The 18,562-nt window shown below is 42.4% G+C and overlaps 1 long non-coding RNA gene across 1 annotated transcript in view; it reads left to right on the forward strand.

Annotated features, from left to right (window-relative positions):
• The window catches only part of LOC147722436 (uncharacterized), a 32,990-nt gene extending 22,225 nt beyond the window's left edge, over positions 1-10,765 (forward strand). Inside the window, exon 3 of the long non-coding RNA XR_015310025.1 lies at positions 10,609-10,765. This is a non-coding gene — a long non-coding RNA (uncharacterized LOC147722436). The remainder of the gene's footprint in view (positions 1-10,608) is intronic.
• The last annotated feature ends 7,797 nt before the right edge of the window (positions 10,766-18,562 follow it).

Consider the following 18,562-nt stretch of genomic DNA (forward strand, 5'->3'; position numbering starts at 1 on the left):
CCCGCCACTGCCAGCCGTGCAGTAGCAGGCCCTCCGCTATCTCGCTGGCAATTTCCCCCGCCACATTACAATGACGGGGTAATCGTTCCGCAAGCGTGACGGGTGCAAAGACCACCCGCCATGCTTCTGCCACAGATAATTGTTAAGATTACCTGGCGGAGTGGAAAGGACATTGTAAATGGTGGCCGTGCCTAGCAGTCACCGTCCGCCAGATTACAATGCTGGCTACAGCCAGCCTCTCCATGGAGGTGCAACCGCCATGGAAAGGCTGGTGGTGATAGGATTTGGGGGCCCGTTGCGAGTCCCCTCAGTGATTGGGGGGTGGTGTACTGGGGGGTACTCATGGTAGACATGGTGGTGCCTGCCACGTAGTGCAGGGAAATGCAGTGCATGCCCTATTAACATTGTGAACGGTGCTGCAGCCAGCAGCACCATCCGCAATGTTAAAGGCCCGGGATGCGCCCGCTATACTGTTTGGTGGGACTACCGCATGACTGGCGGCCGGGTTCAAATACCGCAACAATGGCGGGCTGACTAAAGTCAGGCCGCCATTGTAATGAGCCCCTAAAACAGGTCCTAAACTTAGTAAGCAAACAAAAACAATGTACAAATATCTACAGCACAAAACTAGACTCCACCCAAACACCAAAGAACTAGAATACTTGGAAATAATAGCCACATCAAAAATTTAAACATAAGACAATAGCAAACATCATGCAGCATTTAAAAGTTACAAAACAATTAAACAACATATTTCTATTCTTTTTCAATGTAATAATTATGTGATTTAAAAACTTTAAAACGTACATAAAAATATGACATAATATAAATATTAAAATAAAAAACAAGCAAACAAAATGTTAACAAAAAACATTTCCCACCCATAATAATTAAAAGATAACTTACAGTTTTGTTAGTGGTGGATGGTCCTCAAAAATGAACAAATAAAAGAATACCCACCAAAAAATGTAAAAATGCAACTGTTGAAAAAAGGCTCCACTTATGCAATCCTCTCAAAAACGAAACCCCGAAAACCCCCAAAATTTGTTAATTAAAAACAGCTCCAACAAATCCGAAGAATAAAAGGATATGTAAAAAATTAATTTGTTTCAAAGAAACAAAATACATTTTCCTTTTTTTTTTAAACGAATCTTCAACACCATACCTTAACTAAATGGGAAACCTGCTAAAAAAAACAACCCCCTCCCACATTAACACATACAAACCCACACACAAATTACCACATTAAATACAACATAACATAATTAAACATCACACAACTAACACTATATAACACTATACTACTCTTCAAAACGACATCAAATACATGAAACACTAAACTACCATAGCAACGCCAAACTGCACAAAAAATGAAACCTTAACACCTAACAAATCTAACTACACTACTACCACTACCTTCTCCCTGCCCTAAAATTACCTTAAGCGACGAAACGCAGCTCTCAACCGCAAGTTCCATCTTCCAAAATAAACTAAAAACGAAATAGGTAGACAGAAAAGTGAGCAAATGCAAAAAAATGGCAGCGTTATAAAAAAAAATGTTTAAACTACCTCTCCATAGACAAAAATGGAGAAATAATAAAAAATAAGTCCAAAAGATTCAATATAACATTTTATAATATGAAAAAATAATATAATAAATAATAATAATATAAAAATGTAGCAAAATGTACAACAAATTTAAAATATATTAAATATATTACCACAAAACATAAAACATAATATTTAATATATATAAAATATATATTTCTTTGATGTACTTACTTTAAAAAAAATACAAGAAAAGTATTGTGAAGGTGCAAACAATGTAACAATGTTTAAGTGAAAAAAATAGATACAAAGATGTGTTTTGGGAAAATAATAGTAAATCATTTAATTGATAAAAATATTTTTTAATAACAATTAATATACTAAATTATAAAAAACAAATGTACGAACTATAACAGTGTAAAACACATATATAATTTTATTACAAAAATTAAATGATCTAAAATGTATTAGAAAATATGTGAAAAACAAATATACTAAAATGTTTACTTTTCTTTAAAATAGATAACAAATAACAAAAATCTAAAAGTCTATAATGAAAGTACCAAAAATATACTTATTTTACTACTACTTGAATATGATTGCATAAAAATGTACCATTTTTCAAAAGAGTTTAAAAAAATGTGTATTAAAAAATATATTTGTAAGGATGTAAATGTACATCAAAAATATAAGTTGAAATGTTTTATGTTTTATAACGTATTTTAATTTGTTAATCTTGTTTTTTATTATTTTCAAAAATTGTAAGATAGAACTGAATAAAAACAATTGAATTGTGACCAACTAAAATAAATACTTTTCGTGAATAATAATGTGAACAATAAAAGCTCAAATACATCTCCTTTTTTATTTACATCTAAAGTCAGAGAAAATGCTATATAATAAACATGAAAATTACTATTCCAAATCCATACCAACTAAAATCAGGGAAAGTGATGGATAATAAACCATAAAAAAATTACTATTCCAGCTCCAAACCAACTAAACTCTAGGAAAGTGCTGGATAATAAACCATAAACAATGTCTATTCCAACTCCAAACCCACTAAACTCAGGGAAAGTGCTGGAAAATAAACATATTAAAATTCAACATTTCCCCCCAAAACTATATAAAATATACAAAAAAAATTAAAAATGTAACGCAAACATTTCCAAAAAATTGTAAAGGGCATTTCAAAATAAGCTAAAAATGTATAAAAAGCAATATGATATAAATTAAAATCTTTCAAAATGTTTAAAAACTGAACAAAAGATTTGGGTATTTCTTCTCGTACCAAAATAAAATAAAGTTACATTTTTAATTCTAAATTTCCCACGATTTAGTTTTTAAGTCTTTAAATTTAGAAATGTTAAAAAAAAATAAAAAGAAAAAATGTAATATTTTAAGCATTTGTAAAACAAATACAATAAAAAATACATATACCGATAAAAAAACATAATTTTAATTATGTATATTTGTTTGAATATTATTTAAATAAAAAAATAGTTTACATCATTTTTTATATTTTTTTATATTTGTTACATGAAAATGTTTCACAAGTTTTTTAAATTTACCATTTAAAATTTTTAATGTAAGAATTTTTTTACATTTTTCATTAATAGATATTTTTTGTAAATGTGGAAAATTAGGGGCCTATTATGATGGCAGGCGGACTATGTACACTCGCCACCGCATCGGTGCACGGGACAGACCGCCGATTTTTCTGCAGTCCCGCATTCTTACATTGTGGCGGGCAGTGCTGTAAGCAGCACCCGCCGCAATGCAAAGAATGCATGTTGTGCATTTGCATGCCACCTTGTGCATGCAGATATAGGGTAATACCATTGGTACCCCCATGTGCACCCCCCCCACCCCCATCACCCTGGGAGCCCTCAACGGGCCCCCTTTACCACAGAGCGGCATCGCTGCCATGGAAAGGCACAAATCCGCACATATCACCGCCACCATATTATGGGCCAGGATCACACGGCAGGCAATCGTAATGATTGTCTACCTGTAGTAAAGTGGGATTGGGGATTCACTGTTATGTGCTTCAGTGGTAATTCCTGACATGAGAGATCAAGTTTGATCAAGTGTTCAAGTTTCAAGTGATCAATTTTGGTATGTTTGTAATAGTGGTGATAAAGACTGCTGTGCTGTAGGATTGCCTTTTTAACTGTTCTGACTGTTCTGAAGAACTGCTTCTCTGTTATGCTGAGCTGTCCTGCTACCTTCCGACCTCTGCCCTGCTTAGGACAAGGACTGGACCCATCTCACATGATCCCAGACTGACACTTCAGCCCTGGGCTCTGTAGCTATTTTGCTACAAAACTGAAGCATTCATCACCTTTGCGCAGTTGGGAACTGATGCATCACCCTTCGACGCCAACACAGGGGCTGTTCAATGACAAAGGTTCTACAACCTGCACAGTCCAACGATGACACTCTTTGCAGCTCAATGACAATGCATTACCTGCATCTAAATGGAGCTAGACGACGATGCAGTGACCTGACAACGTGGTAAAGATCAATGCATCGTGCTCTCTGCATCGATGCTTTGCTCCATCCAAGGTACTTTTTCAGTGGGATCTGCATTAGTCTCATAATCAGCCTGCACTCCATCGTGGTTGGCCTGAACTTTGGATTTACCACAGTCCCTTGTGACCTCAACTAACCTTTTACTGCTATTTACATCAAAGCACTGTTTTTGCATTAATTAGTAACTCCAGTTCTTCTTATTGGATTTTTGTCGTTTTGGTCTTGTGTTACTCATATAAATATTCTCTATTTTCCTAAACCTATGTGGAGTCTTTTCGTGTTGTATTGATATATGTATCAGGACCACCTGCTACTGTTATCAGTTCCAAGGGTAGGGAATACACAATTGTATGTACAGATCCCTAGGCAACTAATTGTTTAGTTAGAATTGTATTATGAAGGTCAAAAGTACACATGCAAGCAAAACTACAATGTTCTTTTATTATATCAAAATCTCTCTAAAATCAGAGGTCAAAGCATGAACTGTATTACTTCAATATACAAATATCATTTGGTACTGCTTGGAAATGTAGGTGCAAATTTTACAATAATAGTAGCATCTTTCTAATAGAATCACATCTGGTGGTTCATAGAAATGTTTTTCTCGTTAAAACAATGGATAATGAGCTATCTCAATTAGTATATATGATCTGAGAGGCAGTGTGGTAGCTGCGATCCTTGATGAATCATTATGGGTTCGAGTCTACGTGCGTTTTGGTGACCCAAGCGCCTCCATCAGAAAAGCCAAAAGCAAAACATACCTAAAAACACATAGGGGCATAAAGGAGTTATGGCCGAGTTAACTGCACTTTATTGCAGCCAAAGTCGCGATAAATGTATCACCCCATTCACAAGCTGGTGCTAACAGCCCATAGCACCAGTTTACCTGCAATAGCAGCCGCAAAAAGATCGCCAGAGATGGCCCCTGCAACTATCGCTAATAAGATGCAGATTAGGCGTTCCTGTGCAAAAAGCGGCAACAACACTACCCCACAGCATACTCAACGACCAGCCAGATCGGCGATATGACCACAAGACATGCATTAAGCAGCAGGAAATTAACACCTGCTCTAACCTGGTGTAAAGTCGGACGGCAGCCAACACCAGAAAAGGGAGCCCAGCCCAGAGCCACACCTAAAGTCAAACAGAAGCCATGGAGCAACTGATCATGCAGCTCAAAGCCCCTCCAGGCCTGCCACCACCCTCCGAACCTCCTCCACACCACTCCCCCGGATCACCACGGAGGCAGAGCAGACACAGACCGTGGACTTTCAGAAAACGCACCAGCCTCACAGACTTAACACCAGAGAATGTCATTTCCCACTACAGGCTCAAAAGGGCAACCATCCTCTGCATCCTGAACATCATTGCCCACAGGCTGACAGTACTAACACTGCGGACAACCAACATCCCACCCCAGACAAAGCTGCTGGCTGTGCTGCACCTGTTGGCCTCTTGTACCTTCCAGCCAACAACCATCAGAGTCAGAGGAGTCTCACAGCCAGCCCTACCAAAGTTCCTCAAACCTGTCTTGGATGCCATCATCAGCTTGGTATCCCAGTACCTATACTTCCCCCATACTGCGCAGGAACAGTTGGATACCAAGCAAGGCTTCTACACCATAGCTGGCATCCCCCATGTGTTGGGGGCAATAGACTGCACATATGTCCTACTTGTGCCCCCTGCCGACACTGCACACATTTACTGCAACAGATAGCATACACATTCCATCAATGTGCAGACAACAGTGGACCACCGGGGACTGTTCACCAATGTCGTCACCAACTACCCAGGCAGTGTGCATGATTCCTTCATCTTCTGACAGTCCATCATCAACCGGCGCTTCCAGGATGGCACCTACGGAAATGCTTGCTCGTTGGTAAGTACCAAATGAACACACCACACACCTCAACTTCACAATCATGTCAATCACAACTCTGGGAATGCACATTACAAACTCACATACAACATGCCAAACAACATGCCCACCTACCAGACACAACAGCACAACTCACTGTGGTAACCTGGGCTAGCCATGTACACAAGCCATCAACGGCATGGCACTTCAGCCACGCCATAGCAGATTAGGGGAGAGTAGGGAGCCAGGCATGTGCGAAGGAGGCAAGTGACCCATGAATAAGCATGTGCAAAATGCCAAGGGTGGCGTGGTTGTGCTGGCCAAACTGCAGTATGTAGACCACGCACATATCCATGTTGACACACACTGCTGGTGTATGGAGTGTAGTGGACAGTGGACCCAACCATGTCACCCCAGCCAGTGGGGAAGATCGCAGAAATATAGCTTGTTATGTCCCCTCCTGTAAGCGTGAGCGGAGTGGGCTGCCCCTGCATAAGCTAGGCCAGTGTAGGGTTGTGAATAAAAAGCATGTAGCTCTGGGCATGGTTCTCTTCTGGAATGCCCAATTTCTCTGCCAAGGCGGCGCCTCTCACCCTGCCACGAGGCCGACGCCGTCGCCATGAGCGATGTTGCCTGCGATCCTGCGGGCCTGATGCACCCCAGGCCACTGGTCCCCAGATCCGTCTTGGCAGCCCCTGCGCACCCAGGTTTCACTGCTCACCTGCCGACACCGGCATGTGTCGAAGAGGGCCCACCACGTTCCAGTGCAAGCTCCAGGCCCGAGGCCCACGACCTTGGCAGCCTCCTCAGACCATCACGGCCTCCGCGACACAGGCCCGCTAAACTCCATTCTCATTGACGTACTTCACCGGCATACACAGCGGACAAGTAGGACACACATTGGGAACTGAGTCTTGATTACACCATGGCAGAGTACATTATTTAAGGCTGAAGTTATGTCCGGGAGTCCGCCTGGTGAGCAGCTCCCTAGTCTTCTGTCTTTCCTTCTTTTAACTTCTGAGGTGACGATTCAGCTCCTGGACAACACTAAATCGGGCTCTCCCTTGGATTCTTGTCCGCTTAAAGTTTTGAAAGCCTGCTGAGAAGTGGTTACTCTACCTCTTATGAATGTTATGAACCGTGCCATCTTGGAGGGAATTTTTCCCTCCTTATGGAAAATGGCGGTTGTAAACCCTCTTCTGAAGAAACCTGCCTTGGACCCTGGAGATTTGAAAAATTTCCATCCCATTTCTCTTCTTCCTGCCCCTGCAAAGATGTTGGAGTCCCACCTTAACTTCCATCTTAGCTCTTATCTTAGGGACTTTGCCCTTTTGGATGTCTCTCAGCACGGCTTTAGGAAACTTCACAGCACGTAACCTGTGCTCACTGCTGTTGTCAACAACATTCGCTCTCAGGTCAACAAGGGCCATACTACACTCTTGGTCCTGTTAGACCTTACGGCAGCCTTCAACACTCTGTCTCCCTCTATATTGGTGTCTCGACTTAAAGAGATAGGGGTCGGAGGCTCTGCCTTGAGCCTTCTTGCTTCCTTTCTTAATGAAAGGGAACAGAGAGTGCAAATGGACCAGTTTCTGTCTGCTCCTAAACCTGTGCATTGTGGGGTCCCCCAGGGCTCTTCATTGAGCCCCATATTGTTCAACATCTATGTGGCCCCACTTGCTAGGGTGGTTAGATCTTTTGGGCTGGACGTGCTGTCCTATGCTGATGACACCCAAATAATGGTTTTCCTTACTCATTCCTTGAAGGACTCTGCCCAGAATTTTAGGAATGTCATGGAGGCTGTCTCTCGGTGGATGGTGCAGAATTTCTGGTCAATGGATTGGTGGCCGCCTTCACTCGGGGAATGTTCCCCACTCGCCAGTATGCTAAGAACTTGGGGTTGCTAATGGGCACCGCCGTTTTCCTTTGACCGTCAGGTCAATAGGACTGTTTCCACTTGTTGCGGCATCATCAGGGTTCCTAGAAAGATCGATCATTATCTCTCCCCAGATGCTCGTAAACAGGCCATGGTAGCATTAGTTTCTTCTAGGCTGGACTATTGTAACACCCTTTATTTGGGTGTTAACAAGAGTCTCATCCATCGTCTCCACATGGTCCAGAATGCTGCGGCTAAGATGGTTTTGAGCCTCCCCAGATTTGCTTCAGCTTCTGCAGCCCGGGAGAATTTACATTGGCTCCCTATACACTCTAGGATTATTTTTAAAACTCTTTGTTTATCCTATGGAGCTTTCCATGGCACTGGCCCAGAAGGGATCAGGTCTCTTGTTCATCGCTATTCCCCTAGCAGATCCCTTCGTTCCTCCTATAAAAACCTTCTTGAGGTTCCCAGATTTGTAAAGGCGAAATGGGGAGGTAGAGCATTTACCTCTGTAGCATCCAGATTGTGGAATTTGCTCCCCCCTGAGCTTGTAAGTCAACCCTCACTCGCTTTGTTCTGTAGGGCCTTAAAGACCTGGCTTTCCTCTGAAGCGTACATGTAAAGCCGACTTTGTCTGATGATGTGTTGGATGACCTGTTCTGGCGCCTTGATGCCCTTGGGCTAAATTGCGCGGTATAAGATTTAATTAATTAATTAATTAATTAATTCATTCATTCATTCATTCATTCATTCATTCATTCATGTCACTATACTCCCTTCAATGTGGTGCCACCAAGGCTGTGCATAGGACTCGCACCAAATTGTCTGTGGGCCCTTGCTGACTGCGGCCTTTGGCCTACACCGCTGTCCTGCAGGCCTCATACCAATCCAGTGCAGTCCGTCACAGACAGGACACGGCATCGTCGCTGGCTAAACACTCGCTCAGCTCTGGTGCCACTACCTATGTCACCTACAAATCTAATGCAAATGCCATTCCAACATCCTGTGTTAGAGATCCAGGAGGACATGGCTGGACAGTGGTAAACCCACACTGATTGCAGCCTCCGTCCGACACTGCGGCCAACTACGTCACATTTTTGGAACTCAGTCTTGATTGCTTCATGACAGTGTACATGTCAGAGTACTCAAGGAGAGGAGTAAAGGCTCTCCTTTATAGAGATGATAGGACACTACCAACAACTGCACTGATGCCACTGACTCTGTGCAGTGCATGCCTACCACACATGGCTGTGGGCCCCTGATGACTGCTGGCTCCGGCACACACTGCGGTGGAGTAGGTCACACATTTCAAACTGAGTTTTGCCCTCTACACTGCAGAGTCCATCTCATTGTACAGGCCTCATCGCAGACTGCATCCCCTTCCAGCTCTGTTGCCCCTGAGTGTGTGCCCTGAAATTCATGGTCAATCTCTGTTTGTACGTCAGTGGTGTCTGGGCCCATGGGCTGGAGGTTGTCTTCCTCTACATGTTGCTGATACTGACAAGGTGGAAAAGGTGAGTCTGTAGCATTCGACTCCTCCATATTGCCTGTTTCTGCTTGCTTCTTCCCTCTGCATCATGCCCTGGAAGGACACCTTCCACTGTCCCCCGCAACCCTCTGCAACATTCTCCTTGGACATCAACGAGGACCCGCTCAGCACGCGTGGCCCTACCTCAGTACACCGCAAGTCACCGTCCCTTGGCGGTGTGCCTGTGCCGGCCGCTGTGCATCCGGGGCCTTAAACTCTGTGCTGCTCAAGTCAGGGACCCATGATGTCCATACCTTATACTGCTGATTGTCTGCTCACTGTTGTAGTTTTTGACAGCACCAACCAACCCCTGTGGTGGCTTACACTACCCAGCACCCATGCAGCACAGGCGCCACTGGAGATGTTACCCTGGCAATAAAAGGGGCTGGGCTCATGTGCCCGTAGCCAGTATCACATACTCACTCAGTGTGTCCGTGTGGTCATTATGTATGCATGTGGGACCGGGGCCATTCCACATGAAATTGTGCTGGTTACAGCATGTGCAACCATGTTACCGCAGGCAGTTTTGTAGATCTGGGACATGTAACCTTGTCTGATCTTCATGTGAGCGTAAGCGTGGGGGATAGGTGTACGACAGTACTGTGTAGGGGTGTGGCTCCTCCCCACGTGGATCTGGGTGTGGTACAGTGTGGGCCTTGCCAAGGATGTGGCTGATGCATGTGTCTTTGTTGCAGTGTCTGCGCCACCCGTCATGCAATTGACAATGTTGCTATGTGGCATGTCCCCGGTGTGCTTGGTCAGCCGAAGGGGTATATGGGGGAGGGCATGCCCGTTCGGGGTCAGAAATCACACATGCCAACTTTTGCGTGTGTCACTATTAGCGCAGCATGACCCAAAGATGTTTCCCTCAACTGCATGTCGAGTTCAGCCAGGCAGGTGCTCTACATCTGTGTCAGCACTGTCCTTGCAATGGGCCTACACTCACGTGGCCGGCCACATTCTGCACAGCATCATCACTGTGTCATACTCAGGCTTGTAGACATGCGCAGAGAGGCATGTCAATGGTGTGCCATAGGTGTGCATGTGATATATTTGTGCTGCGCACACTAGTGAATGTGCTCAGGGGGAGGTGCAGCAGTGAGGCTACATAGTACATAGTGATGCAGCTCATTTGCAACACACAGTACATGTCATACAGGAATCACTAAGTCACACATATCACACATCAATGAACCAGTGAGCCTGCCAGAACATCATGCAGTATGTGGTCGTGACTCATATCTCTCTACACTGTCACAGGTGACCAAGGATATGCACTCTGCGCTTGGATGATGACACCCCTCCGAGCCCCGAACACACAGGCCCAGAGCCAGTACAATGTGGCCCAGAAACGCACATGGGGCATGGTGGAGTGCACATTTGGCGTGTTGAAGTCACGTTTCAGGTGCCTGGACATCACAGGTGGTAAGCTTCTGTATAGCCCAAACCTTGTGTGCAAGATGATCATTGCATGTTGTGTTTTGCACAACATATGTGTACGCAGCAAAACCCATGGATACGAGTGCCAGATGCACCGGACGAATATGATGAAGATGATGCAGGTGGACCAAATGCCACTGCAGCCGCAGCAGGAATAGCCCGAAGGGACGACATCATTGACAATTTCTTCTCTGGTTGACGTCACATTGTGTGGGTCCTTAGTGGTAACGGCACAGTATTTTGACTGCCACAGGCACTGCATGCGCTAATAAAAGCATTCCGATAGACATTCCCTGCGTGAACGTCACTCATCTGTCCAGACACTTCACTCAGACAAGTGTGGGTGTGACATGTTATGCTGTCAATTGAGGGATTTGTTGATGGATGGTGGGTGTGTCCCCTCTGCGCAGTGAGGCTGTTTATGATGTCACATATTCGGACTGCCAGTTCTGTGTGTCACAGTTGTTGCGGTATCGCACTCTTCGGCATTTCACATGTGTCCCAATTCATTCCATTTTGGCTGTCATTTGTACAAGTGAAAACAGGGATCCATTTGTGCTCTGATATTGTATTGTATTGTATTGTAATTGCATTTATATAGCGCCTATTACCCCTGACGAGGCGTCAAACCGCTTTTCCGGCGAGTAGCACGCTACTCCGGGACCCATAGAGGATTAGTGTTGAATTAGTATAGTGAAACATGCAAGTACATTTTAAGTGGTAGATAGGTTAGTCAGTTATTTGGATTTGGAATGATAGCAGAAGAATAGAGGAAGAAAAAAGGTTTGTATTTATATAGCGCTTGTTACCCCTGATGGGGTGTTGAAGCACCCACTCCGGAAGCCCATAAAGGATTAGTGGTGAATTAGTATGGTGAAATATGAAAGTAATCTCAGTGGTGGATATTAGTCAGTTATTTGGAGTGAGAAGGATAGCGGAGGGATAATAGTGGAAGAAAGGTTTGCATTCATATAGCACTTGTTACCCCTGATGGAGTGTGGAAGCACGCCACTCCGGAACCCATAAAGGATTAGTGGTGAATTAGTATATTTGAATATGGAATTTGAGAAGTGAACATGTTAGTCTGTTAATTTTGATTGAAAAGGATAGTGGAGGGATAAAAGAGTGAAGGATTTTTTTTTGTTTTGTTGTTAGGTCTTAGCAGTTGGAGGAGGCTTTTGGATGAGTAAAAAGGATTTTGGAGGGGAGGAATCAGAGGGAAGCGTTTAGAAAGGTTTGTTTTGGGGGATAGGTATAGTAGATAGAGGTGTCAGATGATACAAGGAGGGATAGAGTAGGAGAGAGCCAAGAAAGGGTTATTTTGGGGATCATAGTTATGGTATGGGGTTTGGGATAAATGAGAGTGGATGTTGAGGATATATTGATAGATGTATAGGCTGAGAAATAGGGTAGTAAATTGAAAATGCTAAATTAGAAGAAAGTGATAAATATATAGAACCATAAGAACCTTAAGTTTGTGGATGTGGTTGGTGTGGGCTGGGAATTGTTTAATGTGAAAATGGGCACCATTTCTGGCCCTGGCCAGTCTTGAACAGGCTCCAACAGACAGCTGCCCTTGGCCTCTCAGCCCTTAGTCCTAACGCCCTAACTCTGGCCTTTTATAGCCCTAGTAATCAGGTGACCCCTACAGCCAATGTGAAACCTAGCCCTAATACTATCCAATCATAACACTAGCCCTAAAATCTTTGAACCAATAGGAGACCAGGACCTTACAGCTAATCTTAGCCCTAGTCCAAGCACCCAATCAGTTAAAAAACCCCGATCTCTACGTCCAATAGAGGCCCTAGCCCTACCAGTAGTCCCAACCCAAGTCCAAGCAACTAATTATACAGGAAGCCCTAGTCCCTACTTCCAATAGAAAGCCTAACCCTACTGTTAGTCCCACAACTAGTCCAGCAATCAATCATACCAGAAGCCCTAATAGCTACTTCCAATTAAAGGTCTAACCATAGCCCTAGTCCCACCCTACTCCCAACAACCAATAACATAGGAAGCCCAAGTCCCTACTTCCTTTTTTTTTTTAAATTTTTATTTGGTGATTTACAATTGCAGATACATAAAGAGAGAGAGAACAACGATTTAGATAAAAAACAACAACAAGTAAAAGAAAAAAAATACAACAGTATTATAACGAGGGTTCATAAAAAAAAAAAAAAATCATACACATTTCAAAGAAAGAGAGATGTTAAGAATAATACATAAAGAATAAACAACAGATAATTAAGGCAGTATAATCTTGATTACATACTTTTAGCCACAATCACTATTATCATTACTCCAATTTTCAATTGGTTTCCAAATCTCGATACCACGTGCTCTAAGCTTTATCCCTTTACATGCAAAAATCGCCTTTTCCTGATTGTACATACCTAAAAGCCTAGACAACCAAATCTGAAAATTAGGGGGATCAACATCCTTCCAGCGGGCTGTTAATATGATTCTATATACAGCTGTACTTAAGAAGAGTGATACTTCTTCCGCCTTCGTATGTTTCAGAGTGTTATCGTAGCCCAAAATATAGAGGGTTGGAGATTCGGCTACTGGATGCCCAAACACCTCCTGCCAAAACTCAGCAATCATTGTTCGCAGTGCTAGCAATTTATCACAGTCATAAAGCATATGTAATAGATTTGCCGCTGCTTTGCCGCACCTTGGACACTCTGAAGTAGGCCTTATCCCCCAAGCAAAAAGTTTAGCGGGAGTGAAATACAAATCAAAAATAGTTTTATATAGTTGGGCTTTCAAATTGGAGGACATAAATAGCTGTGACGATAGTATAAGAGACATGTCGATGTCTACATTGGGATTATTTAGTTTCATTGACCAGCCCACTTCGGTAGATTCTAAGTCATCTTTTTGGTTTTCAATTAATGTGTCGTAGATGGTACCTATCCTAGTTGAGGCATTAGACAGATGATCGATTAGAGGAATATTATCCAGACAGATATTAACAAGTTTTGAATTTATGATTGTGTTAATTTGTATAAATTTGAATACACTGTTATTGGGGATAGCAAATTTAGATTGAAGTTGTTGGAATCTACTACCATTATTGGGGAGCATAAAATCTCCTACTGTTAATACTCCTAAAGTTTCCCACCGTCTGGAAGTAGCGTCATATGTTTGAGGTGGTAGTATTAAGGAGTGCCATAATGAGATATATCTGTTGTATTTGGGAATGTTCATATATCTCGAGATTTTCTTCCACGCTACCCAAGCGTTTGTTATAACCTTAAATTTAATTTTCTTATAATATGAGGGTTCAATCTGTTTCAGTAGCAAGCCATTAGCAATATCGCCGATAGACAACTCGTAGATTGAAGGTATGTGATTACCCCCCACCTCATATCCCAGTGGTTTAACATGAAATAATACCAACATCTGTTGCAGAAAGGCAGCCCATGAATAAAATCCTAAGTCAGGTAAAGCCAAACCTCCTCTAGTGGTGGGTAGGGAGAGCTTCCGGATAGATCTCCGAATCTTACCATATCCCCACACAAATTTACCCATTTGACATTCTAATCCCCTTAGAATACTGTCTTCTACAAGAAGAGGAATCGCTCGAAACAGATATAGAACCCGGGGTAGAACATTCATTTTGAGAAAATTGCCTCTTCCGATGACTGAGAGATGTAGTCCATCAATCCTTTTGAGTTCCTTCTTTATCTTTTGGAGCAGTGGTTCGTAGTTAATTTTTACAATCTCCTCTATTTTGGCCGATATTCGAACTCCCAGATACATAGCAGATTCTACCCTTCTAGGATCAGTAAAGTGGGTATTATTGGTGCAAATTACCATCGTTTTATCCCTGTTTAAGGAATATCCTGATAATTGGCCAAAGGCTTGAGTAATTAGTTCTATTTCTGATATAGCCTCCGTTGGCTGTGGTGTTATTATAGCCACATCGTCTGCGTAAGCTAATATTTTGGTTTTGTAGGGGCCCAGTATAGCTGGTTTAATTGCCTCAGCCTGTAAAAGTTTAAGAATAAGTGGATTTATGTAGAGGGCGAAGAGAATTGGGGAGCAAGGGCATCCCTGCCTAGTCCCCCGAGATATGTTAAAAAATCCAGATTCTTGGCCCATTACCAACACCTTAGCCTTGGGTGAGAAATACATTGCTTTAATTGATCTCATAAGGCAAGGTCCAACATTATTCTGATCTCTAATATTGCCCATAGGAATGCCCATGAAACCCTATCGAAAGCCTTCTCGGCATCCAGGAGGACCATCGACAACTGGCCCCCCGTTGTATTTGCGGCATCAAATAGTGCAATAGCGCGTCGGGTATGGTCCGTAGTATCCTTACCTGGAATAAAACCATGTTGCCAGGGGGAGACCAAACGTTCGATGATCCCCCTGAGACGATTAGCCAAAATCTTTGAGTACAGTTTTGAGTCAGAATTTATTAGAGAGATAGGTCGATAAGATGAGGGCAGCTGAGGAGGTTTATCTTTCTTTTGAAAAATTACAATATTAGTTTCCTGCCAAGACCTTGGTGGGATGCCACTAGATTGGATCCCAACAAATAAATCGTGGAGTAGAGGCGTTACTATATTACCCAATATTTTATAAAACTCGAGTGGTATTTTATCAGGCCCTGCTGCTTTTCCCGCAGCTAACTCTGCGAGAACAGTTTCCACTTCTATTTGAGTTATTTCTCTTTCTAGATCAAACCTAGTAGCATTATCCAATCCTAGACCGTCTTCGTGCTCGCTTGCCCATTTTGATAGTGTTTCTTCGATTACATTTGATTTTAGAGAGTCCTCATTTTTGTACAATTTCCCATAATAATTTTGAAACACTTCTAAGATAGTTTCAGGTGTTGTAAATACTTGGCCTTCTGATTCAATGCGCGTAATTGAGTTAAGAGATTGACTTTGGCGAGTTCGAAGGGCCAATTGTTTACCCACTCTATCTCCCATTTCGTAGATCTTGTTCCGGTGGGATTGATATAATTCGGCCGTACTTTGGGAAATTTTACTGTTTATCTCTGCTTTTAGTATCGCCATATCTCTTAAAATTGAGCCACCATCCGCATTTTGTGCTATTAGCCTAGTATGCTTCTCTTCTAGTTCAGCTAATTTTTGTAGTTGTAGTTCATTAAGCCTTGTCACCTCCTTCCTCTGTCTGGCTACGTAACTGATTGTCTCCCCACGGGCTGCAGCTTTAAAGCAATCCCATACCATATTTCTGGAAGTGCTATATCGGTTAGAGTCAAAAAAATCCTGTGACCATTTTTTCATATGTTCTATGTATTCATTATTTACAAGCAGTCTTTTGTCGAAAGACCAACTAGAGCGAGGTCTGGCCATGTCATTTAAGTGAAGAGTGAGAGATAGAGGATTATGGTCCGATATAATTTTTGGTAGTTTACTTATTTGAGCCAAACTTGCCCGATTATTCGACATTAGAATATAATCGATACGGACATATTTATTGTGAGGGTGGGAAAAATATGTATAGCCAGGGTCTTGACCCTGTTTTAGATCCCATAAGTCAACCAGACCTAAACTTTCTTTTAATTGGGAGACAGCATTAAAAACTTTAGGCTTGCGACCAGTATATTTAAATCGCACTTGTTTTTGTGGTGCACAAGCTCTGGGTAGAGAAATATTCAAGTCCCCACATAGGATCATTACCTGAGGCCAGGATGCTAATTCTATCTCCAAGTCGTTAAAGATTGCGGGGTCATCTTGATTAGGGGCGTAGATGGAACATATAGTAATTCCACACTTGAGCTCCACAATCGCCCACCTGCCTAGTGGATCAGCTAGTTTACGAGTTGCCTCCCCCAAAAAGGATCTTGCTACTATAGCGACCCCCCTTGTCCTCGTAGTTTGGCTAGTACATACCAGTAAATTAAACCCTGAGATCTTCAATACATCCCGCTCTGCCCATGGGATGTGGGTCTCCTGAAGACATACTATATCGAATGCATTTGCCCTTATTAGTCCCCACATTCTTTCCCTTTTGCTCCTATCATTAAGTCCTGCCACATTCCAGGAGCACATTGTTATCTTAGCCATATCAGTGTGTTATTATATTTAGATCCACATCTATTATGCATATAGAAGAGTGAAAACAGATCAATCAACTCCTTAACATCATTGACACATTTGTTATACGAAAAAGAAAATAGAAGTAAATCAGACAAATCCTTAACATCATTGACATTTGTGTCATCATTTATGTTCTTCATAATGCATCTGGAACTGTAATCACCATATTTCTGCATTTTCTTCCCCCACCCTACCTCTTGAGCCCAACCCCTAACCCCCCCCCTTACCACCCTTAGAGGCAACCTGGGTTTTGTCTCACCCAGTTGCTGATGGCAGTGTGGTCCGTACGCCTGAGCTTGAACCTTGCCTGTTATTTTACAATCCTAGAAAGAGTCAACCATATAGCAAATAAGAATAACTTATCAGTACTATCATATACTTTATATTCAATTGTCAATTATTTAAGTCATATTTGATCTATAAAGTGTTCATATATTTTTTTACTAGATAGTTTGAATCATATCCAATCCGTTCTAATCCTCTTCTTCCATTTATTTGCCATTATTTTGTTTCGCTTTCTCTGTGACATCCTTGAGGTAGGCCTCTGCCTGGATTTCGCTTGTAAAGCTCTTTGTTATACTTTTATAAATTACTTTTAATCGTGCCGGATTTTGCAAAAAGACCGTCGCTCCTAGTTTTTCAAAGGGAGCGAACAGTTGTCTCATTCTCCATCGTCGTTCTACAGTAGCGTGCGCAAAATCCGGTCTTGTGAAAAATTTGAATCCCTTGTATTCTCTTTGAGCTGTGGGTCTAGCCAGGTCATATATAGTATCGCGTACTAGATAATTTCCGAAATTGACTAGAAATGCTCTGGGGTATTGAGGTGATTTATCCAAACGTTTAGGTAATGACAAAGGGAAGCGGTGTGCACGACACACTTCCTTGTCCATATCCCAAGATTTAAGTTCCGGAAAAGATGATTTTAAGAGATTGAACATGAAGCCTCTTGGGTCGCTTCCTTCTGAGCCCTCGGGAATTCCAAGAAATCGGAGATTATTTCTTCTTGCTCGATTCTCTTGATCTTCGACCTTTGACATTAGGTCCTTGATTAGTCCTTCATGGTCTTTAGCCTGCATTTGTAAATTATTAACGTCTGATTCCAGACTTTCCGCCCTAAATTCCATAGAGCTCATTCTGTCTGAGATCTCCAAACATGTACTCCCTACTTTATTGATAGCACCTTCCAATTTTTGGATAGCAGCATGATTCCTTTCACTATCTTTTTTCACATCATGGTGAAAAGTTCTAATTGAGTTGAGGACTTCACTCAGTGAGGGCTCCCTGGACTCCCTGTGCCTCAAATTCTCATCTTCACCCGGAGTGTCAGTAATATTCTTGTTCCTTTCGGATTCCAAGGTTGCTTTTCGGTGGGGACTTTTGCGTGATAGTTTAGCTCTCCCTATAAAATATTCTGGGTTGCTTCCAGGGTCAGTTGTTTCGTCGTTAGTTATTTTTGGGTGTCTCTTATGTCTACTTCTTCTTTTCCCCTGTTTTTTGAGTGATGTAGAGTCATGTATCAGAGCTTTTTTTGTTTCAATGTCTGGAGAATACGGTTCCTTTGTGGGATTTTCCTCCACGCTCGGCTCCTCACTCAGAACCCTTTCTTCACTTGATTCGCAGGATTCACTGGAGATTGACACTCCAGTCTCATAGATCTCGGACTCAGAGCCATCCGAAATTTCTGCTGGGAGATA

This window comes from Lissotriton vulgaris, chromosome 4_1 (assembly GCF_964263255.1).
Source record: "Lissotriton vulgaris chromosome 4_1, aLisVul1.2, whole genome shotgun sequence".
Taxonomy (NCBI): Eukaryota; Metazoa; Chordata; class Amphibia; order Caudata; family Salamandridae; genus Lissotriton; species Lissotriton vulgaris.